The sequence below is a fragment of the Mustela erminea genome, chromosome 10 (assembly GCF_009829155.1).
Source record: "Mustela erminea isolate mMusErm1 chromosome 10, mMusErm1.Pri, whole genome shotgun sequence".
In the NCBI taxonomy this organism is placed as follows: Eukaryota; Metazoa; Chordata; class Mammalia; order Carnivora; family Mustelidae; genus Mustela; species Mustela erminea.
In genome coordinates this window covers 96,075,700-96,098,188 of record NC_045623.1, presented here as the reverse complement: position 1 = coordinate 96,098,188, position 22,489 = coordinate 96,075,700, and the positions used below count along the sequence as shown (strand labels likewise).

Genomic DNA, 22,489 nt, shown 5'->3' with positions numbered 1-22,489 from the left:
CAGCAGTTCCAGAAAGGCAGGGCAGGGGACAGCCACGTCCTAGACCACCTGGTGTCTGTGGGCTTCCCCAGGACCCTCTGCTGAGCCCCAGGATACTTCAGAACAGCTCGCCAGGCCCCAACCAACACGACTGGAGGATGGAGACCTTGGCTCACATGAGCTCTGGCCTCCGTGAGACAACCGGTTCCCTCTACACGGGCGGGTGCGGGTCCTCCAGCCCTGCAAGGAATGCGCACCCACTAAATCCCGCACACAACCTGCGATGCCCGCCTGCATCTCCTCGCCTTGAACACACACACACACACACACACACACACACACACACACACACGGCTATTTTTTCCTTTTGAGATTTTATTTTTAAATCATCTCTACAGCAAACATGGGGCTCGAACCTACCCAGCATCAAGAACTGCGTGCACCACTGACGGAGCCAGCCGGGCGCCCCCAAACAGGGCGATTTCAAAGTGAGTTTTGGTGATGAGCACATCAACCCCCACACCCCCACCACTATTTTCCAAGTGTCTGCTGTGTACCATGCACTAAGCTGGGCCAGAGAGTTCACTCTCACTGTGTGAAGTGCGCGTGTATTATGCCCATTTTGCAGACCGTAGACAGTGGAGGCCCAGAGTTATTGAGCTGCCCCAGGCCCACACAAGAAGCAAGCAGTAGACACTCGAACTCTGATTTAACACAGTCACGAAGAGGAAGGATAGTGACTGCCGAAGGCACACTGTGGCAGCAAAGACTCTCCCCACTCAGCAACTGATAGCCACAGAGCCTGGAAGAAAGTCCCGGCCAAGACGAGGACTCAAACAGCTCCAGGCCCAGGGGGGCTGGGATTTGGAAGCAGGCCTGCTTTCCTGTGCAGGCCCCAGTGAAATGGCCCCAGCCCCTCAATGCCAGCCCGCCAGACCAGCCCTCTCCGGAAGCACCATTTGTTCTCTTGGGCTGCTGCCTTAGCTTACCTGCTGGGCCCTGACTCCTGCCTAGAACCCTGCTCTAACCAGCTGGGGCCCTGGCACTATCGGCTTAATTTCCCTATCTGTCAAGTAGGGAGAACAAACCCCACTCACTGTGATTTGGGGCAATCAAATGAGACCACGCATCCGGCATTCAGTTCGGCGCCTAGCCCAGGGTGTGGTGGGGGCGGGGTGGGGGGGGATATACACACAAGCTAGTAACAGACACCGAGGGGCCCACTCTCCCTCCTCTGTACTCCGTGTCATGCGCTGTCTGTGATTCTCCGATGGCAACATCAGTCTGGGTCCCATCTGAGTTCACCACACCGCTCCAGGCCTTGGATACAAATGGACCTTTTAGAATCCAGTTCTGAAATGCTCTGCTTGGGCCCAGCTGTCCGTCCTGATGCTCTGCAGCTCCACCGCCTGACCCAGGAAAGCTTGTGAGCTAATGGGATTTTGGTACAAAGCAGGCTAGCCCGTGCCACTGCCCAAAAGGTTAACCCACGAATTAGAAGTATTTCAATAATTTCTTTCTGGCACTTATATGGACTGAAGGGGGTTTTAAATTTATTTGCTATCTCACATCCCCTTCCCCAGAACGGAGATTTTGCTGGAGGTGGGGGCGGGGCTTGGCAGCATCGCTGGGGCCCACGTTCCAGGGAGCTCGCCACACAGAGTGTGCCGCGTCCGGGCACGGGACCGAGCCTTCCAAACACCAGTCTGCTTTGTTTTCAAGTCCGTGAGCTGGTGTACAGTAAGGACATTTATCAGAAGAACTGGTCGTCAAAAACTGAACTTAGAAGGATACCAGCGACCAACTTCACTTGTGGTTTCTCATGTATGTGTTGTGACGTAGTGCAGAAGCCCTAAGACGAGAGCGCTGGCATTGTAACTCAAGCCCCGTGCTTTTATCACTACCCGGGCAGCACAGCAACGGTGGCGAGACTGGGAACTGAGCGACTGGGCTCCAGCCTCCGCGCTGGTGGCTCGCGTGCCCAACACAGTGAGTGAGCGTCGCTGGAGACCGGCTGCTGTTGGTCTGTGACACGGACGTCACTGCTTTGTGAAAATACCGCAGGTAAAGAAAGATTATAAACAAAATGATATAAAATCCTTCATACAGTTAAATGTATTCATCCTTTATTTGGAGAATACCTTTTGGGGGGCAGGGTATTAAGATGCCTTTAATGTTATGAAATGAGAGGTTTTGATTTTTGTTTTAAAAGTTGGCAACCCGATGCCCTACTCTTCTTCTGTTTTCTTTCTCCACTCCCCCCCACCCCGCCTTAAAAAAAGAAAAAAGAAAAAAGTTTCTGGCCTGTGAAATAAAAAAATGTGGCAGCCACTGGTCTAGAAAATGGGATCCAGCCCTCCCCGCCGTCCAAGCAGATCAGGGTAACTTTCAAGGTCAGTGTAAAGCACCGGAAGAGACTCCACTCCTCCCACACTGTACCTCAAAGTCTTCAAAGTACAGAGCTAAGGCAGGGGTGCAGTGGGTGGGTCTGCGGTGCCAGGTGTCCCCAGCGGCCGCTCCTGCTCCCTGCCCAGCCTACCTTTCCTGTTCAGTCACGAAACTTCTCGATCCCACGAGGTCTGGGCAAAGCTGACCTCTACCCCACCGCTGCCCGGTTTGGGGCAACAGCAGCAGGCACGAGGAGAGCATCCGCGTGAGCTTCTGAGCTCCCCTATCCCACCACCCCTGAAGATCTGTGACTGGGCTTTCAACGTCCACGGCCAGGTACTAACCAACCCCAGAAGAACACGCATCTGCACTGTCACCACAAAATTACAGCAGCGCACAGACAACCACGGGGAACTCCTGGGGCGCGGGGGGACGTGTCCTTCTGTGAGGAGCATCTGCGACATGCTACGGCCGGCCGGTTCTTCACGCAAGCAAGTACAATTTTTGGCTTTTGGATAAACTTTCAAGTTGGACCATATTTTTGTATGCCACTCCCTTCCAGCAGTCCCGTGTCTTTGATCAGAGATCAAGTGTTCTGGAAGAATCCTCTTGCTGTCGTCACGGGGACCGAGAAGTGGAGATGACACGGCGTGCCCAGATTTGTACCAGAGCAGCTGCCCGAGCGTGCGTCAGTCACGATCTGGCACGCCACCCGCCAACCTGACTTACTCCCACACCATCCCCCCCACCGCCCCCCGCAGCCTCCCACCCCCACCCTGCCCTGTTCGCAGCTCTCTGCACATGCCAGTAAGCACATGTGTTCTTCTGCCTAAAAATATCCTCCCTTATAGGTTTGCGGGAGAAAATACACCACTGGGCAGTTCAATTTTAACTTCAGATACACAATGACTCTGAACTACGTGCGATATGTTTTCATTTGCTAAATCCGGCAACCCAAACCCATTCTTCTCTCAAATCGAGGACCCTTCAGAACCCAGCCCAAACTCTGACTTCTTGACCAAGATGCCAAATTCTTCGGAACTCCTGTAGTAACGCAGATGTCAACGGAAGCCCAAACGCTTTGGGGAGGGCCGTTCTAATCCCGCCGTCAGCTATCACTTTCCTCCTCCCTGGCTACTCACTGTTCTTGGAGTCTGAGTGCTGACTCTGAGCCTAGAGAGGCAGAGCCCCGTCCCTCGACCCAGCCCAGCGACACGCAGGGGGTGGTGGGGGCTCCAGCGGGTCTGCTGACTGCTTGGAGGTCCTACCGTGAACTCCGAAGAAAGGCCGTTTATCTCTGCCGTCCATTAGTTACCAACACTTTCCAGACTCAAGCCCCAAGGCTACCCCCCACTCAGTTCTGTCAAGTGCTTAGGACAGTGGAAGAAATCCCATGAAGTCTCCAGGATCAGGAGTTTGCAGGGCAATTTAAATGAAAGGATGGGTCCAAACAAAGCCAAGAGTTCACCGCGGGGAGCTCGTGTCATCGGCTCCGCTGCCTCGGAGTGAGAACATGTGGTTGGTGCCGACACCCGAGGGCCGGATGGATTCTGTCCAAACTGCCCATGTGAACCGCTTAGCAGCCTTTGTGAGGAACGTTCGGGTAACACCAAAGCTGTCAGATCAGTCCAGGCTGTTGGGGGAACTTGAACTTAATTCTAAGTGACTTGGAACTGTAAACAACACTTCACTGGTCCGAGCACCATCCTGGTGGGGTGGGGTTCAGGGCTCCACGGGTTCATTTCTCCACTGCCCGGAACTCCCCTGAGGCCACACCCCAGGGAGCAGGGAGCGCCATGCCCCCTACACCACCACCTGGCTCCCTGGTGTGTGGGGGGGCGGGGGGGGGCGGGGCACGCGGAGCCGAAGGGGAACAAAGTGAACTGGGACAGGGAGGGAAAAACCCCAGGAGGGATGTCCTGAGCCCCAGCCACGGGTGATCCTCTAATAATAATGAGCACAAGGATGAGCAGGACGCCACAGCCCGCCCCTGGGAGTGCACGCCAGGCACCGTACCACAGCCTTTCCTGTAACACCTCCTTTAATCTTCAAAATACCCCTTGATGTCGAACAGTTAGAGAATCCTTATTTTTTTTTATTTTTTGAACATTTTATCATTTGAGAGAGAGAGAGAGAGAGAAAGAAGTGCGCGCACGCACGCGAGAGCACAAGCAGGGCCGGGGCAGAGGGAGAAGCAGATTTCCCACTGAGCCGGAAGCCTGATGCAGGGCTCGATCCTAGCACTCTGGAATCCTGACGTGGGCCAAAGGCAGCAGCTTAACCGCTGAGCCACCCAGGAGCCCCGAGAACCCTTATTTTAAAGAAGGGTAAGCTGGGCCTTGGAGAAAGAACGTGCCCGAAGTCATAGAACTACCTGCCAGAGAGCTGAGACAGGACATGTGAGATACAGAACAGTTCGGTTATGAAAAAAATCACATCCACTCTTGCTGCTGCCCCAAACTGAAGGCTTTTTCTACTATCTAACCCAACAGCAGATCACATGAAAAGAGATACAAATCAGAAGTTTCCGGCCGCAAGCGAGGTTCGTGCCTGTGCCGCCACGTGGTTCTACTTTGCCTCTTCCCCTTCTCCATTAGTTATTAATGTTGAAAACAACTGTTCAACCAGAAAAAGAAACTTGAGATGAACCCCTTAAAAAAGCACAAAAGCCAGACCAGTTCAACTGCATGGATAATCCAATCCACGGCACCCCTATCCTTAAGAAGTGCACCCTTGTGCCTCGATTTCTTAAAAAAAAAAAAAAAAAAAATGGCCAAATGAACACATTTCGTCGTTTGATCTGCCCGCTGGCTGGGAGCCCGCCACCAGAGAGATAAGAATCAAAACCAGACCCTGCTCGCTGGGTCGCACACTTGGCTGAGTAATGCTGGTGAAATCACGGCTGGGGGAGGCCTTGCTGGCCCCGCACCCTCTTCCCAGCCCTGGAAGCACGGGCTCCCTGGTGGCTAAGTGTCAGGACACCGGAGCTCCCGGCGGCCAGCAGAGGTCTCTGCTTACAGGTGGCTTTATTTTATTTTTTCTAAGGCTACAAACTTTCCCCTTTTTTCCTTAATGAAAATAAACAAACATAAAAATGAAATGTAAGACCAGAGAGGGCGTTTGTAGCGACACACATTCTGGTGTAAGAAACAATCTAGAGTGTGGCATTCTGGAAAACACCAACCTTGAAATCAAACACAAGTTCAAATCCCTGGTTTGCCACTTCCTGGCTGAGTGTACCCTTCCTTAACCTCGGAAATGCCGCGACGGTACCCGCCTCCAAGAGATTCATTTTGCTTGGTGCATGCCAGGTACCCACGCCAGGGAGATGCTAGGGGCCAAGGACAGTGGTGGGCAAGGCAGGCACACACAGCCGAAAGCATGCTCCGGCCACTGGACACCGACAGGGCACAGAACCAGCAATGGTTCTGTGCTGTGGGGCTCTCTGCCCACCCAGAGCCCTCCAGCCACGCCTGGACCTCAGCAGGGACTCTGTGCCCGCAGCCCAGCGCCAAGCACAAGGAGAGACAGGCGCTGTGTACTTCGGTCCTCCACTCCCAACCACACACACACACAGGTGGGGGCGCCGTCCCGCCCGCTCCTTTCAGATCCAGCCCTCTTCCAATTAAGCTAGCCCTTGACTCTAAGAATGCTATTCTTCAAATGAAAGCACAGACTGTATCCTTCGTTAGATATCTGTAAATTGTTAAGATGCGGGATTAACGAGAATAGCATTCGAAGGACGTGTGAATGGAAGCAGCAATTTCCCTATTTGGGAAACATGACAACGCAATGACCCAGGTGCACCTCAGGGCCAGGAGGCTGGTGCAGCAGACCAAGCGCCTGCTCACAACAGGCACACAACTGGTCGCTGGTGGCACAGTCCTCAGGGCCTAAATGAAGCTGCCCAGCAGGGCAAACACCAGGAAATCATTTTTTTTTTTTTTAAATTTGACAGACAGAGATCACAAGTAGGCAGAGAGGCAGGCAGAGAGAGAGGAGGAAGCAGGTTCCCCGCTGAGCAGAGGCCCCGATGCGGGGCTCGATCCCAGGACCCTGGGATCATGACCTGAGCCGAAGGCAGCGGCCTTAACCCACTGAGCCACCCAGGCGCCCCAGGAAATCATTTTTGATCAACAAATATTTTATTCTACTTAGAAACAAATTTTTCACATGCCACTAACAACAAAGAACTTTCTCAAGAAACAAGTCCCTGCCAGCTTCCTTTTCTCAGGCAGGTGCCCCAAACCACCCCACAGATAAATAATAAAGGCGAATTTCCTGGGCTGGGTTTCAGCCATTCATGCTCCAGCCTCCAAAGCTCTGCCTTCTAGAAGCTCACAGCCTGGAATAAGAGGCCAGAAGTTTTCTAAAGCAAGGTCAGGAAGGGGCAAAACAAAGAGAAGGCAAATTGAAAGGAAAAATTAAAATCGCTATCTGTGAGTCAACCACAGGCAGGCACACAAGGCTCCTTTTGTCCGCTTGTAACCCTACGCTTCCCTGAAGAGGATGAACCAGCACTTGGAGCCTAATTAAAGTAACTGTTCCCTGGCCGGGGGCACGACTCCTCCCCTGGTGGAGGAAGTCAAGAGAAGTCAGGGTCCTTCTAACCCGCCTGCTCCTCTTAATTAAGGCCCCGTCCCTGAGGAACAGAGCACAATCCACAAACACCTTCATGAAGCCAGAGGCCACAAAGTCACCAGATAGAAGTCTCAGTAGCCTCGGTGTGGAGAAGTGCCTGCAGCCTGGGCCCCCACGTCCTACACGGTCCATCGCGACCCAGGCTGCTGCTCTTCCCCCCAGGGACCTAATGACCCCTGCCGCCTCCAGGTAGCCAAGCCTCAGAGAGGAGATGGTTCCCCAGCCTATGCTCTTCCAGGCCACAAGGCCTTGGTAGCGGGCCTTGCAAGGGTCCTTCTCCTCCAGACAGGGGTGGGGCCCAGAACCGGTGGGGCTCCCAGCGCTGCCGACATGGTCCCTCGTGCAGAGTTCTGATCTTCGGAAGTCCGTGGGAAGCAGGCTCCCAAAGTGTTCCACGCCTCTCCTGGAGGTGGGACCGGGGGCTGGCCGGCTGGGGCTGAGGGTGAGTGTGCCCAAGAGGGGTGGTGAGGACCGGGGATGGCACTGCAGCCCCCCAGTTAGACGGAGACTCAAGTTCTCAGCCGTGGGGGAGTGGGCGACCACCGTGCAGAGACGGTGGGGCTGGTGCCGGCCTGCGCCCCACAGGTTAGCACAGACACAGAGCCATGGCTGTCCTGCGGGACCTCTTCACTGCTAAGGGATCACTGCATTGGCTGCGTTCTTTCAAATCACTTCAGATCTTTCGGGGGAAATGACCAGGTGAAAACTACATTAAACAACCTGTTCAGAATACAATCTTTTCACGAAGGCCCTGTGATTTCAGGGGCGGGACAGGGGACCTCCAGCCTCATTTCTGGCTGCATCGGCTGGGACCCTGGCAGTGGCAGTCGTTCTCCGAAGGCTCACCGCGCACCAGGCACCCCTCTGCGCTCCCTGCACGTGTGCTTACTTGCCCATCACGGTGGCCCCGCAGGACGCGGTGGCCCTCCTGTGATCCCAGGGAAGACCCTGAGCCCTCGGCCTGGAGAGCGAGCATGGTGCGAAAACATCTCTGCCAAAAGAATCACCAGCTGGACAGTGGCAGATAGCAAGTGCCTGGCAAAGGGGGGTTTTTGCATGACTGGGTCCCCGTGAACCTCCCTCCTCACGGCCGCCTGAGGGTAAGGCAGCAAGGTGTCCCAGCGGAAGGCAAACGAAGGATCAGCCCGCTCCCTCGTCCCTGGGCATTCAGGTTGGGGCCAGGCCTCAGGCTTTGGAAAATACACGTCTCAAAGCCTCCAGGCTCAAGCCTTCCTGAAAGCTAAGAAGGGGCTAGCGCGGAAATCCAGGAAATGAGATTTTGCTGCGGAACCCTGACAAAGGGCATGTGCCCCCTGAACGAGAAGGGAGCTGCGAGATGGGCCGCACTGGTGAGATGTAGGAAGGGGCTCCGATGCCAATCGGGGACAAACAGCTGGAGAGTCATCTGTGTGTCCTGGCCAAGGGACAGGTCTCCAGAGTGCGTGCGGCAGGTGAACCAAAAAGCAAGTCCACCCCAACCTGCCGAGCCCCCCCGCCCCCGCCCGCCCCACGAGCCAGGCCCTGTACAGCACCCCCGCCCCCGGGAGGAGCCACCCGCCGCTGTTCCAAACCCCAGGAGGCCGATGACCCTGTGAAGCAGCAGCAGAGGCTCAGAGCCACTGAGTCACAGACCACCATTCTGGCTCTTTCCACCACACATTCTCCCCCAAACGCTCAGGATCACAAACTTATCAACAGCCCTAACAGTCCACCAAAGTTCCAGTGAGGCCGCTGGTTCCTTCCGAGTGGAACTGTTCGTGCTGTTTTGTTTGCGTGTGTGTGTGCCTGAGCAGGGCTGGAGGCCGGCACGGATGGGCCACGTTCTGGGAGGCATATGCACAAGTCAGGGCGTTTTTTCCCCTTCTCTTAGCATAAAACCATTTTGGCTGGCTGGCCACAACGTTTCCCACTGGATTCCTTCCACTGGATGGATGTCTCATCAGGTTTTGTTTTAATTTCACTGAGTCATCCAAAGAAAATGACTACCATGGAATAAAAAATATAAAATCTGTAATTCTTTCTCCTGGGGAGAAATCAGCTCTGCTTTGGAGCCACCGATGGTGTCTTCCTTGGCGGGGGTCTTCAGGACCAAGAGCTCCTCTCCACTTTGGCTCTTAAGAGGTAAGACCCACCTAACTGTACGGGGGGTTAGAACAGTTCCTACCCTCCAGGAGCTCCAAGTCCAGGAGGAGAGAGGGCACAAACAATGCACCCACATACTATATGCCATGGAGACGAAGAGGAGGGCCCAGAGCCCCCCAGGAGAGAAAGAGCTGGGGGTCCAGGCAAGACATGTGAGGAGCTAACACAGAGCTGAGTTATAGAAGGTGAAGCCCGAGTGTGGTGCCAAATCACGGTGAAGCCTGTGGGACCGAGGTGCAGATGGGGTGCCCCCCAGGTCACGGGAGCATGGCCCAGGGTACAGACAGCTGCACAACTCTGAACATGCTAAAAACCACTGAAACGCACTCCTTCAAAGGGTGAGTGTTACACTATGTGTAAAAACGTCCACAAAGACGTTTTTAAAAAAAAGAAAAAGAAGTGAATCAAGAGAGAATGTCCCACGTGGAGAGCACAGGTACATCCAAGGAACTCCAACTTCAGTGCGAATGCAAAAATATCAGTTTGGGTTTTCAGGAGAGAATACAAGTTTGGGTTCGTCAGCTGAGGCTCTGGGCATCAGGCTCCCGACGGCAGTGTTGCCTTTCACTTCGTGTTCAGTAGCTCCTGGACTAGTGACCCTCGCAACCCAGAGCTTCCCATGTCGGAATAAATAAATTAACATAACACATTGTAGGGACGCACTGTTGGCCTGAAGTCAGAGCTGGGTCTAAAACGAAATGGGGATAGATCACTCGATGGTCCTGTTTCCTCATCTCTAAAATGGGCCAACTGACTCAGATGTGTCTCTCAGTTCTCGGAGGCAGAGAGGAGACACCTGGTAGGATGCTGGTGGGGGTGGGGGGCTCAGGGTGGCAGGGATAAGGGGAGGCCCACCCACCACTCTCTACTTCGTTGAAGTTTTGTGTAAGACTTAGCTTGAAAGAGGGCTCTCCCAATTTAAGAAATGTCTGAAAGCCACTGGACCAAACGACCAGCAAGGTTCATTTCAGCCTTAAGTTCCTGCAAAGTCTCAGAGCTGAAGACAGTCTATGTACTTAGCTCTCTGCCTCTCCAGCAGACGGTTCTGAGAGCTCATCAGAAGTTTGTGACGTTCCTTCTGAAACTAAACACAGCATCTACTGAGCGAGGCGCTACGGGCGATCCGAGAGGGACTAAGAGCTAAGCCCGCCACCCGCGATGCCGGGCATCGGGACCCAGACACAGCCCGAGGGAGAAGGAACTTAAGGAACGGCTTCTGAGCACAAGGGTTCTGCCCCTCAATTCCAACTCCAGGTCCTTCAGAAATTTCTCTCTTTGCACACAGAACCTACATTACCCCTCTGCTCTCTTTCAGGAGTGATCTCCCACCCACCCAGCCTCCCACTAAAAGGAAGTCCAGGCTTTCCCACGGCCCATGATACAGATACCAACATTGGTGAGCCCTTCAATCATCGGAGACCTGGTCACTGAGAGCATGCCACTGGCTTTTAAGGGACTGGCAACAGACACGCGTCAGAATCCCCAGCCCCTGAAGGACAGACAAGCTGCTCCACGTCCCCGTCCAGACTCCAGACCTACTTAAAACGCCAGGGAAAGCAGGCTGGGCCCTGTTCTCAAGTGCTCTGAATCTGTTCCCCGAACCCGACGTGTGCTCCAGGGTGACCCAGGCACGCCTCGCCCAGGGCCAGTGCCTGCCAAGCTCTCAGGAAGGAAATGCCTTCTGACTCTCCGGGTCCTGGGGAAACAGACTCTCTTTCCAACTCACTTTCCTGTCTTGTGTTTCTCACCCACCAGGAGGCAGGACCTAACCTACAGAGATACTGTTCAAACCTCCTCCGTGAAAGCTCCCCAAACGTGACCTAAACACTGCTCCCCGGGGTCTGGTAAGAATAGGATGCCACAGGGATCCCAAAACACAGAAGCCAGACAGACCCTCCCCGCTTTGGGCAAGGTAAGGCCAAGGAAGGGATCTTCGTGTGTTTCTGATGAATTATACCTCCCGACTCCAGCGGATAAGAACCCCGTTTCTTCTTCACCTTGGGACGCCCAGCTTCCTGCAGCTGGACCTGATCCTGACCTAAGTTGGATTCTTCTGGAATGACTTCTCTGATCTTGCAGTAGTACTGCCCCCTCACCAGAACCACGGGAGGACTAAGCTCTTGTTCATTTTTGCCCAAAAGGAAACCAAAGCAACACTCTAGTCCCTCAGGCATCCAGGAGTGTGACATCCGGGAGGCCCGGAGCTCCTAGTGCCACCTCCCAGGGCCTACATCAACGCTAACACAGACAATGACAGCGCACCTGCCTGAGTGACCCCGAAGAGACCTGGACTTTCCGTACACAGGCAGAACAGAAACTGGAGGAAAAGACTTCGTCAAACAAACATGGGGGCTTGCAAGGAGACTTGCTGAGTGGCAAGCTTTTTGGGAAAGATGGAATTTTAAACACAAACACAGGAGGGCAGAGATGTGAAGCAGAGGAGCTGTGCACACAGCTGGGCGGCCCTTTAATTAGGGAAAGGTTTGCAAAGCCTGTGGAGCGTTGGCCGATTTTCCCTGGGTCTCCGGAATGGAAAGAATGTGGAAGCCAATGGGGTGACCAACAAGTTCGCAGTGAGCTTGACACTCTCATTGAGAATGAACACCCCCCTCCTCCCCCACCGTCTGGTCCCCTGCCACCTTTCCAGCAGTTCTGGTGATCCGTGCCTTAGAGCAACAGAGGACGACGCCCTGGTCTGGGAGGAGGCAGGCCGGACCTGCCCCATCCTAAGGGTGCCTCTCACCGCACACAGGAAAGCTCTTCTTCAAGGTGTTTTAAGGCAGAAACCTAACTCCGGGGAAAACTAGCGAGGCCCTCCGCTCTAGGAACTGCATTTCTTGTTTGCAGATTAGTATATGGCACCTTCATAAGCATTTCCGTGGACTTGAATATCTTGTCTACGGAGAAAAGATGTGCAATAAAACAGAAAAACGTTACTCCCCACCTCCACCCAGGGGGAGCGCTCGCCTTTCTGACTCCCAGGTGGCAGAGGAGGAGCCGACGTCTTCCGCACACAGCCCGCACCCACGTCGCGGCTCTTCTCTATGGGACATCGCGTGTCCGATGCAGCCCTGGGGTCCGTCTTCTTAAACAGGGGCTTCAGCTCTGCTTTGAAGGACACCCTGTGCTCCCTGGAAGTTATGAGAAGTTCCCAAATCTAAGAAAGGTAACAAGGATCAGAAACTAAGGCAGAGACCCTGCGGCCCTTTGCCAAAACCGAAGAGCTAAGAGCTCAGGAAAATCAGGAAGCCGGGAGCCTACTGCTGCTTCCTCTGGGAGCAGCAGCTGTTACCACCTGGAGCTGTGAGGGAGACAGCAGGTGCCAGAGCACCTGACCTGATTTGGAAAGCCCGAGGCCCCTGTGAGATCAGACAAGACAAAGGGGGTGGCAGTGACCGTTTCATGAAGCCCTCAGTGTCAACAAAGTCCACAGGGCCACTGCTTCTCAGGAAGGAACTGACGGGGGCTCTTCCGGTGGCAGGCAGGCTGGCTCGCAGAGCAGTTTAGGGAAGAGGCCCGTTTCCCAGCTCTAATCTTACAATCGCAAATAATCAGTCGCTGTCTCTTCCATTACACAACTAGAAAGTCTCCGTGGCAACAAACGGGATCCTCAGTGCAACCAGAGTGCACACCCATCACCTGCTTTTTGGCAAGAACCCTTGACTGTGGCTTTACAGACACAAGCACTACCTTCCTCACCACTGGGACCCAGCGCTTCAGCGCAGGCTCTAGTGCTCACAAGGGGCCGGGCACGCCTTCCCTGGGAGTCCATCTGTGCCCACTCTGTGGATACAGAGGTGAACAGAGCGGACAAGATCCCTGCCCTCAGAGAGCTTCGTGAGCAGCAGTGACCAAGGGACAAGGGTGGGGGAGTGAGGCCCAAACAGAGATCTGAGATCAGCAGGGCTGGGGTAGAGAGGTGTTCCCAGGAATGGGCAGCACGTACAAAGATCCAACAATACTGGGCACAGGACCTTAGGGAAGCCCTAGCACATCGGTATGGTTGGAGGGGAAGGGACTTGGAGGAGGGAGGAGGGATGGGCAGGGCTCCAGTTCAAGAGTCTGTTAAACCCAGAATGTTCTCTGGGTTTGATCCTGATGACTCTGTGGGGTCATGGTGAGAACTGCATTTTGGAAAGGTTACTCCGGCTGCTGAGAGGGAGATGGGGTGGGTGGGGGGCCAGAGGCAGGGAGATCCAGAGCCTCTTAGAATAATCCAGTAACCCATGGAAGGGTAGTAGCAATCAGTGTGCACCGAACGGCCCTAAATGATAAACATGCCTTCGGCCGACAAGCTAGATGGGCAGCACTCCTTAGAAGCTATGGCCTTGGGCACCTGAAACCATGTCCCCACCGGCCTCCGGCAGCCGAGTTGCATCCAGCGCTCCCAGGGCCTCCCTCTGTGCTGAACTCTCAGCCGAGGTTCTTCCACAAGCCGCATACCCTACTTCATGTGTTCTCAGCCAAGACCCGAGAGGTCAAGTACTCGAGGGGAGGGCATTAAAGTACACCGGTCACTGTGAATGGACCTGGCGCACCCCACTGCCCACTCCGCCCTGGAGGACAGCACCACCTCCCTCGCCCGCTGCCCGCTGCACAAGAAAACGTGGGGCACTCTGGCAAGGGACAGAGCCGTCCTCAGAAGGACAGCTGAACTGCAACAGGCCAGCTGCCCCAGTGCCCGTGTTTCTCCTGCACGAACTACTTGCTCTCACAGAAGCCCACGCTCTTCATGTGCCCTGTGATGCCCCAGCACAGCCCCCTGATCCTCCCACCAGCCCTCCGAGAACGAGGTGAATTCACAACTCCCTGCGCTGTACCCACGGGGAAACGAAGGCATTGAGAGTGGAAGTGGCTTCCTCAAGGTCACCTAGGTCTCCTGGGGGTACGAGACCCAGCGGACTTGGGGTCTGCTGCCTCCGTGCGCCCGTCCCCTGCCCGGGCCACCAGCGCCGACCCCAAAGAGCTGAGGCCTCTGAAGTCCTTCCAGCTTCTCGTGGCATCGCCGCCCTCTTTCTCCTCCCTCCTCAGAGTCCACGGCTCAGAAGGTACAGATGGAGAGTCCTCCCTCTCGGGTCTGGGACGGGCAGGTTTACTGGCTCACCGATCATGACTTATTTTGCATCAGCAATGTGGCCGGGCACCGTGTGGACCCCGGGGCTATGGGGCAGCAGTGCTTCGGCCCCAGAGGGCACCCCCCCCCCCCCCCGTGCTAGGAGTGCGGCACCATGAGGCAGCGCTTTCACCAGGCCCCGTGGACTGAGGCAGCCTGGATGTGGGGCTCCCCAGCAGGCAGAGTTCAAAGTGGGAAGGTGAACAAACGAGGCGTGAAAATGCTGGGGAAGGAGCAGGAGGCCACGTTCCAGGCCTGACGCACGCCCCTCACTCCCTTCTGACGTCTGGCACGGTGAGAATGAGGGAAAATCCACTTGTAGGAAGAATAATCATTTCCAGCCTGGGGCAAATCTCCGAAAGGGTTTCGTTCTGAACCCAGACGGTTATTTTAGCTTCCAGTTAGTAGTAATTAAGTGTGCCTACACATTCCAGAAAGAGGAGAGAGGGAGATCAACGATAATTAAGCCTCTTCTCTGTTTGGCCTCGAATCTCTTCTCGAGTGGCCTGCTGTCAGACACTTATTCCAAAGCCTCCATCTCACACAGCTCCTACCAGCACCATCTGTAACATCAATTCTCGTCCTGGCGTGAAGGTTTCAATTACACACAAGGTACCAGGCCCCCCAGGACCCGGGAGTCTGGAGTTTTACAAGTGCGGTCCCTCCCCGTTCTCCCGCACACCACACATCCAGAATCCGGTCGGTGACCATTTGTGAAGGGGAGGGCGCAGGGACAGCCCTTCACAGGCCTCTCAAAGGCAGGCTCTGTGCCTGTTGTGATTGACAGGGTCTGTAATGAACCTTAATTGTGAGCGCAACAGGTCCAGGAAGGCAGCAGCAGATGTGGTAACGCAGCAACTGCAAACGGCCTGACTAATGAACAAAAAGTGTCCCGCCTGATGAAGGCCAGTGACCCGAAAGAGGAGGGTGGAATCAGTCTTCACCCCTGCACCTTCTTCTAGAGCGCTGACTCTTTAATGCAAGCAATGGGAAGCCTGGAGGGGGGGCGGGGGGAGGCTGGAAGGCACCTGCCTCCACCCTCTTAACAGAAAGAGGCCAGGCAACAGCACTACTTGGTGGCGGCATGCGGACCTGGGGGGCACGTGATCCCCACTACAGCCACCTCCACCAGCATTTCTCTCTAACGATGGAAGGCGAGAACAAGCCTTCCTCTCAACAAGGGAAGGGGAAAGCTCCATTCTGCAAAGACTGAATAACCTCTTGCAGGTGCTAATAACTGTGGTGGTATCTGCTGGGGACCTGCAGCGACAAGGCAGAAGCTAATCCTGGAGAAGTGCGGGGACAGACAGCATGGTGGGAGGAAACTGGGCACATGAGTCTGACGGACCTGGGGTTAATCCGACCCTGCTACTCAGTAACGAGCTGTGAGGCTCTGGCTGACTTACTGAGCCGCTCTGTTTCATCTGTAAGGGGGGTGTGCTTTCAAGAAACCAAGCACGCGAAGGGCCAAGAAAAGACTTGGCAGCTCACAGTTACCAGCCAACAACCAGGCAACCGGCAGAGCTTTCCTTCATCTGTTCAATGGCCACATCAGACTTGGGGCAAGAACCCTCCACGGACGGCTACCTCCTATAAGCCCTACCGTGCCAGGAGCTCTACACACACCAGGTCTAGTTTTCAAGGGCAGTGACATCAGGCCTGCCCCCAAGGTGAAGAAGCCACGACTGAGAAGTCACCCCGCTCAGACACGGGGAAGTCGAGGGCTCGGCTCAGCCAGGCCTTCTGGGCTCCAGGCGCTCACCCGTACCGGGTCTGGAGCTCCAGACATGGCAGACTCACAGGGGCCCTAACACTTCCCGGCCGAGAACTTGGCAGGCGCTCCATCTCTAAGCTTTCTGTAGCCTGACATAAAAGGGGTATATGGGGAGGGGGAGATCATTAAACAATCAGTCCGTGTCCAAGGAAATGTGTAGGATAAATACGCACCCTGCTGCAAGCCCAGCCGAACACCCACGCCGCGGCTCGTGGCCCCTCGCAGGCCTACGTCTACACCAGGGCAGGAACAGGTAGGAGCAGGCGAGGGGCTGAAGCAGCCTCTGCACCATGAGACGCCGATCGGGAGAGGCTGAAGGGGGACAGACGTGGGGCGGGGAGGCCCTCTGCCGGGTGACCCTGGAGGAGCCACAGATGTCGGCCTGGGGGCTGCTTCTCAAGCTGGGGAGAGGGTGCCTTGGTCACGCTGGCAGTGCAGAGGGGGAGACTAAAGAGATTGGGGTTCAGGCTGGGACCCCAGCAATCCTGATGGGATGGAAGGACCTGAAGGCACAGAGAACAGGAAACTGGACCCCAGAGGGGGGCTCCTGAGGGTGTCAGGTCCCAGGTGGCCCATCCTGGACGACGTCCACCTGCCTGTGCGGCGCCTGTGGATGGCTGAAGTGAAGGCGATGAGCTGGAGGGAGTGGGGAGGCTGCGGGATCTGCCACCCGCTCCTTGGACAGATCGCACTCCCCACCGGTCCCACACGCAGCCACTGTGTCTGGCTCCCCCGCCAGGGCTTCCAAAGAAGGACTCTGAGCGTTGCGAATCCAGGGAGCTGAGCAGGGAGCACCATGCCCACCAAAGCCCCCAGGGCAAGGAGGAGCAGAGAGGACTCACACAGGCCGGGAGCCCCCACTCTGCCAGGACGGGATGGGAGGCCGGACACGCCATCAGCCCACTCTGTGGAATGACAGCTGTCCTTCCTGGCCACAACACAGGTCTCTGACCTCCTCTGCTGGCCCAGGGGTCGAGGGCGATGGTACTGCCGTGCTTTCCATCCCGTCAGAGGCATGCCACTGTCCGCGTCCACAGACAGGGGAATGGTTGTCAGGAGCACCTCAAACACCTCAGTGGAGGGCCCTCTCACCTCCTCCCTGCCGGGTTAAATACACCAAGTCCCGGCCATGGCGCACTGGGTTCTAAACCCCATCCCCCCGACGCAGTCAGGATGGGGACCGTCTGCCTGTGCAAACAGGGAAGGCTGCCAGAGCCCAGGGGTTAGCAACAGGTCCTGGAAAGCCTGCGAAGGTAAGAAAGGAGCCAGCCAGCACTGATTAAGCACCTGTCTGCGACGCGCATCGGCGTGTGACATACATGCTCAAACCCTTACAAGGGCTCCAGGAACAGTGTTCTTACCCCCATCTCTTATGCTGGAGCAAACTCTGGGAGGTAAAGCGACCTGCCTGTGCTCTCGAAGCTGGAAGGTGACAGAACGGGATCCAGGTCCCAGTCAGCCTAACTCCACCCACACAGAAGGGTGCTGCAGAGGCCATGGAGCCCAGCCCCGGGGGGGGGGGGGGGGGGGGGGCGTGTGCCACAGGTCCTCATCGGCTTGGCTCTCTCCACATTTTTACCATACGCGGCAGGCTATTCGGTCACAGACCTGACAGCAATCAATGTCTCTTCTGCCAGCAAAAGTAGTGACCGCCACACAACAGGATCCACAGTGAGGATCTTTTAGTTCTAGGCAATGGGACTCAGGTTCTGAGACTGTGACCGTGTGGCCTTCACTTCAGAGAGGAGATTAAGAGACCCAGACAGACCTGGCCGCTGCTGATCACAAAGAAGTTAGGAGCAGACCCAATGCTGCAACCCAGGGTCCCTGACTTTTGATAAGATTTGCTCAATGTACACAATGCTTCCTTCCCACCTTCCTGGTTCCCCCACTGCCGAAGGAGCTGTGAGTTCTCTGCAGCAGTTCTCTATCTGAAGAAGCCACAAGGAGAGCCAAGTTCTTCCTATGCCACTTTACTGGTGGCATAGGCTTCACAAAAATTGTGAGCTTGGCTAACACCACACTTATGGCCATTGCCAAAAAGGGTCTAGAATCCAGGCCATTTGATTATGCAGGTTATAAACCTTTCTAGGAAACCAATGTTTTCCAAAGTAGATCCCATGAAAGTGAGTCAGAGAAGTGCTGGGATCGAGGCAATGTTGTTTGTAACTGCAGGACTCCTCAGAACCTTTAATAAGTCAACATGGATGGTTCCCAGACGGCAGAGCTGGCCATGTTTCCCCCATTGTTCACAGTCTTTGCTCCTCAAGAGGCTCAACCAAGGTGAGCTGCCCAATTTCATGACAGGCAGGCAACATGCAGGTTGCATCCAGGAAGAAATTCAATCCGTCCACTGAGCAGAAAGTCGGGTCATCCGTGAAGGCCACTTTTCCAGCCATCCTATCCTGTTTCATTTTGTACTCCTCAGGAGGACACAGAGGATGTGCACGAGACATCTGCATGGCTCCCTCTATGACCCACCAGTCTGGGCACCTGGCTCTCTGTCCTAACAAAGTATTCCCACTTTTCTTTTTAGTGGGAATGTCCGCACACAGCGGCCGGGAATCCTGGAGTCAGACTGCCTGGGTCCAAAGCTTGGCTCCAGCATGGCCACCTGGTGACCTTGCCTAAGACGCCCGGGCCCCTGCTGCTGCTTCTGTCTGGTGGGAACAACAGTGACAGCCTCAGAAGCTGCTTTCTTGAGATTTAGGGAGGAACGTTCTTTGTCGTAAGTGGCAAATACTTTTCAGAGCTTTTCTCAGCTCCCTCATTTAATTTTATCCCAACTTTTAAGTTAAAACTGTCTGTGGTCATAAGCCATCCTTTCGGTGTCAGTCTCAGGAACAAGGCCTCCCCGACCACAGCACCGGCCACCGTCGAGGCTTTCCCTCTGCTTCTGGCCTATGAGCTTCCTGTTAGTCCCCGAGCGGGATGAGCGCCTGCCGGACAAGAGATACTCTGCTTGTCTGCCTCCGACGTTTCTAGCTGTTTCAGCAATCTGATTTGCTTCTTCCCAGTGAAACATGAACGTCACTTGAAATGCTGAGTAGGCTGACCCCCTCGCTTCTGCCCTCGGGTCTGAGCTCCGCGGCGCTGTCACATACGGCCGCCTGCGCCATGGGGAGCCCACGCCCAGCTGCCCCTGCTGTCGTCCTGCTGCCACCAACGGGATCTTGTCCTCCCACCCCAGGTGCCTCCTATGTTCCAAGTGCCTTCTGTCGGGCTGTGCACTGGTTCTGGTACGTTTGATTTCAAGGCAGCCCCCTTTAGTTCTTGTGGTGCAAGAACTTGCTTTTCCTAAAATGTCTAGATTTGCTTTATTAACTGAAAAAATAAAGAGTGGCCAACAACCTGTGTTTGGACAGAATGCTTTTTTTTTTTTAAAGAGCACCCCTACCCATACACACACACAGGGCACAGTAGGAGTGTGTGCGTGTGTGCGGGTATGTGCTGGGGGACAGTTACTGACGGCTTCACCCCCGCACCACTAATCCCACTGAGTCCACTGCTCCCAGCAGCCAGGCCAAGCAGAAATCGGGTTGCTCTGATGGAGCTCTGAACCAGAAGAGGCAGGAAGAGAAGGTGAAGAGGCTTTTCTCCTGATGCACTTATAGGTTCTGTGGCCACTAGCCCGCCCTTATCACAGATTCCTCTTACAGTTTCACCTGAAGGGATCATTTTAGCAGGACACACAAGAAATGACATACTATCGCGTTTTCACCTTTAACACTGTAATCCAGTGGGCTACACGCTGAACCCACAGCTGGACCTGACTGGGTCCTAGGTCCCGCGTCCGGTATAGGACATCCTTGTTGTCCTCGGCTATGAAAGGGGACTTGCCCGTTCGCCTTACAGAGTGGCTGAGAGGCTTAAACCAGATGCCGATCAAATGTGTAATAACGTGGCCCGAATACATCAGTGCTCCACACTGGGTGGCTCTCCGTGAAAGCCATTTTTCTGTGTTATTCACTGAAAATGACTTTAGGACGAATGAAAAGAGGAGAGAGCCAAATTATAAATCCGAGGCCAAACACAACATCTCCATTGGAACTTTAGCATTTCCTCTGAAAAACAACAAAAGTGAACTAGGGGGTTGACATCAACAGTGACAGAAGACTGCTTTCCAATAACCTAGTTCTGGAGCATCTTGAGCCCCTGGCCATAATGAGTCATCTCCGTTACTGCCCCAGCGTTGCTCAGGACCAGCGGACACGTCATTCTGGTCTCCTGGAAACAGTCCTGGCTCCCCAACAGAACACATGCGCACAAAAGAAAGCAAATGGCCCCTGTACTTTTCTCCTTCATTCGCTTGGCTTCAAGTTTTAATGGTCTGGGCTGCTGGCACAGGAGGCAATCCATCTCATTCTTAATTGGATCAAATGAGGGGCCCGTTCTTCTGCAGAGAAGAGAGCTCATCAGAATTTCAAATAACTTCCCAGCAGCATCTATGAGGGAGCAGGTCAGGGGAAGGCACTCCAGGGAGCCCCACTTCCCCCTCCGAGCCAATCATGCCATCCTATCCCTGTTTACAAGGGCTGCCTAGCTGTCACCCTGACACAAATCAGAGGCCGTGCCATCAGATGGCAGGGTCCTCGCCTCTGCAACAGGCTGAGGTCATGGGAGGCCATCTCACTACAGAGAGGCAGCCCTGGGCAGGGATCAGGGGGCCAGTTCAGCACCTCGGTCCAGGGGCTGCTTTCCCCCCTCCCTTGCTTTTAGTCCCCACAGCTGCAGTCCATTCAAAGAGCAAAAACGCTTGCATGAGAAGTCTCACCACAACTTTCCAAGGAATGGAGTTCATTAAAATACTGCTGGGGGCCCTTGGCTAGAACGCTTTCCCCTTGTAAAACGGGAACCGCAGCTCAGTGTCGCCTGCAGGGAAGCGCAGGATAAGCTCAGAAACATCAGTGCAACAGAGACTGCACAGGGGCTTTTTGCATAATTACCAGAGACAATATCCGGCCTGGGAGAGAAAACTTCCCAGGAGACCCTGGGTGGACCCGAGGACAAACAGGAGAATGGAAGCTAGAAGCCGAGTCCCCCCACCCCTGACCTAAACCTGTAGGGAAACTTCCCTCGGCAGCAGCAAATGGGGTCTGGCAGATGGCTCCCGAACCACCACGCACGAGCCCCACATGCGTCCATGGTGTTGTCAGTGGGGGACCCCTGACCCACAGCTCAGCTGGTCGGTGCCCAGCAGGGGGAAGGCGACGCCCGGCTGGGAGGCCCCCTCACCAAGCCCCGGGCGGGAAAAGGCCAACTTCCCTGAGCCTCAACTCGACTTAAGGCTTCAGTGTAGAAAGCATTCTTCTTATATTAAAATGTCTTACATGTGGGCATGTTACGGACCAGAATGTTATTATTTAAAGAGAAGAAACATAAAATTCTCTACTCCAGGCAGCCACTTTGGGATTTGCCCCCCAAACTCCAAAGAAGCATTTTTGCTCAGCTGTCAGGAACGCTCTGGGGGAAGAACGTGAGGAAGAGAGGGAGAGGCCAGGTCCGAGGTGGCCAGCAGAGTCAGGGGGCAGGGCAGACACTCACTGCTGGCTGGGCACAGCCACTGAAGAGCCTGGGCCACCTTTAGTCAAAAGTAAAGACAAACCAACATGCCGGCTGGGCATCTGCTTGGGAGACACAGAGAGCCAAGCTGGCCGAAGCCAAGTCTTCCTTCTTCCGGAAGTCTTCCCTAAATTCTCCGCTAAAAGCCAGTTCTATGGAGCCAGACCTCCCATCCCACATCGCCAGCACCTGGAAGAGTATTCGACCAACAGTGGAGGTGAAGTTCTTGTAGAATAACCGTTGACAGCCCTCCTCGGAGCTGATGAACCGATGAAGGCCAGCGGGCTGAGAACCCAGCCAAGGTCATTCTCATCAGTTTCAGGATCCTGGCATTCTCTCCTGTGGAAGGAGAGCCAAGGAAGAAAGGATTTCTTCCCAGTGCTGAGCACAGTGGCTGACTCAGAGGGGGTGCTCAGGAAATGTGGGCATGAATCCACTAACTTTTCACCCACTTAAGCTAAAACCCCTTTAGAAAGGAGAAGACCTTTTAAAGGTCGCCTCTGAATAAAGGAGGAAAAAAAAACTGGCGTGAGACCACTCTTAAATGGTGAAGAGAAGAGGCAAGTTAGGCGGGAAGAAAACACAAGCCACCTCCTCGGTGCTGAGCACAGATAAACTGGGTCATCTTGGCCTGCAAGACCCTGGTCCCCACGCCCGGGACGTCTTCAGCACCTGGGAACAGAGCTGAGCTTGGTGCTCCATTCCACACAGCTACCAATGGGAGAGTAATTTCCAGAACTTGTTGGTTCCACCTTAAAGAATGAAAATTGAGTAACAACGCTTAGCAGGAATCAGACAGATAACAACATTAATGAACCATTAAATATTCGCCTTCAGCAATCACAAACGTGTGGAGTCTGGCTTCCCCTGCTGCTTCACAGAGCGTAGGT

The 22,489-nt window shown here is 54.7% G+C and overlaps 1 protein-coding gene across 3 annotated transcripts in view; it reads right to left on the bottom strand.

The window, feature by feature from the left end:
- CAPZB (capping actin protein of muscle Z-line subunit beta) overlaps window positions 1-22,489 on the bottom strand; it is a 125,540-nt gene that overhangs the window by 39,455 nt on the left and 63,596 nt on the right. The gene's annotated exons all lie outside the window — the stretch shown is intronic.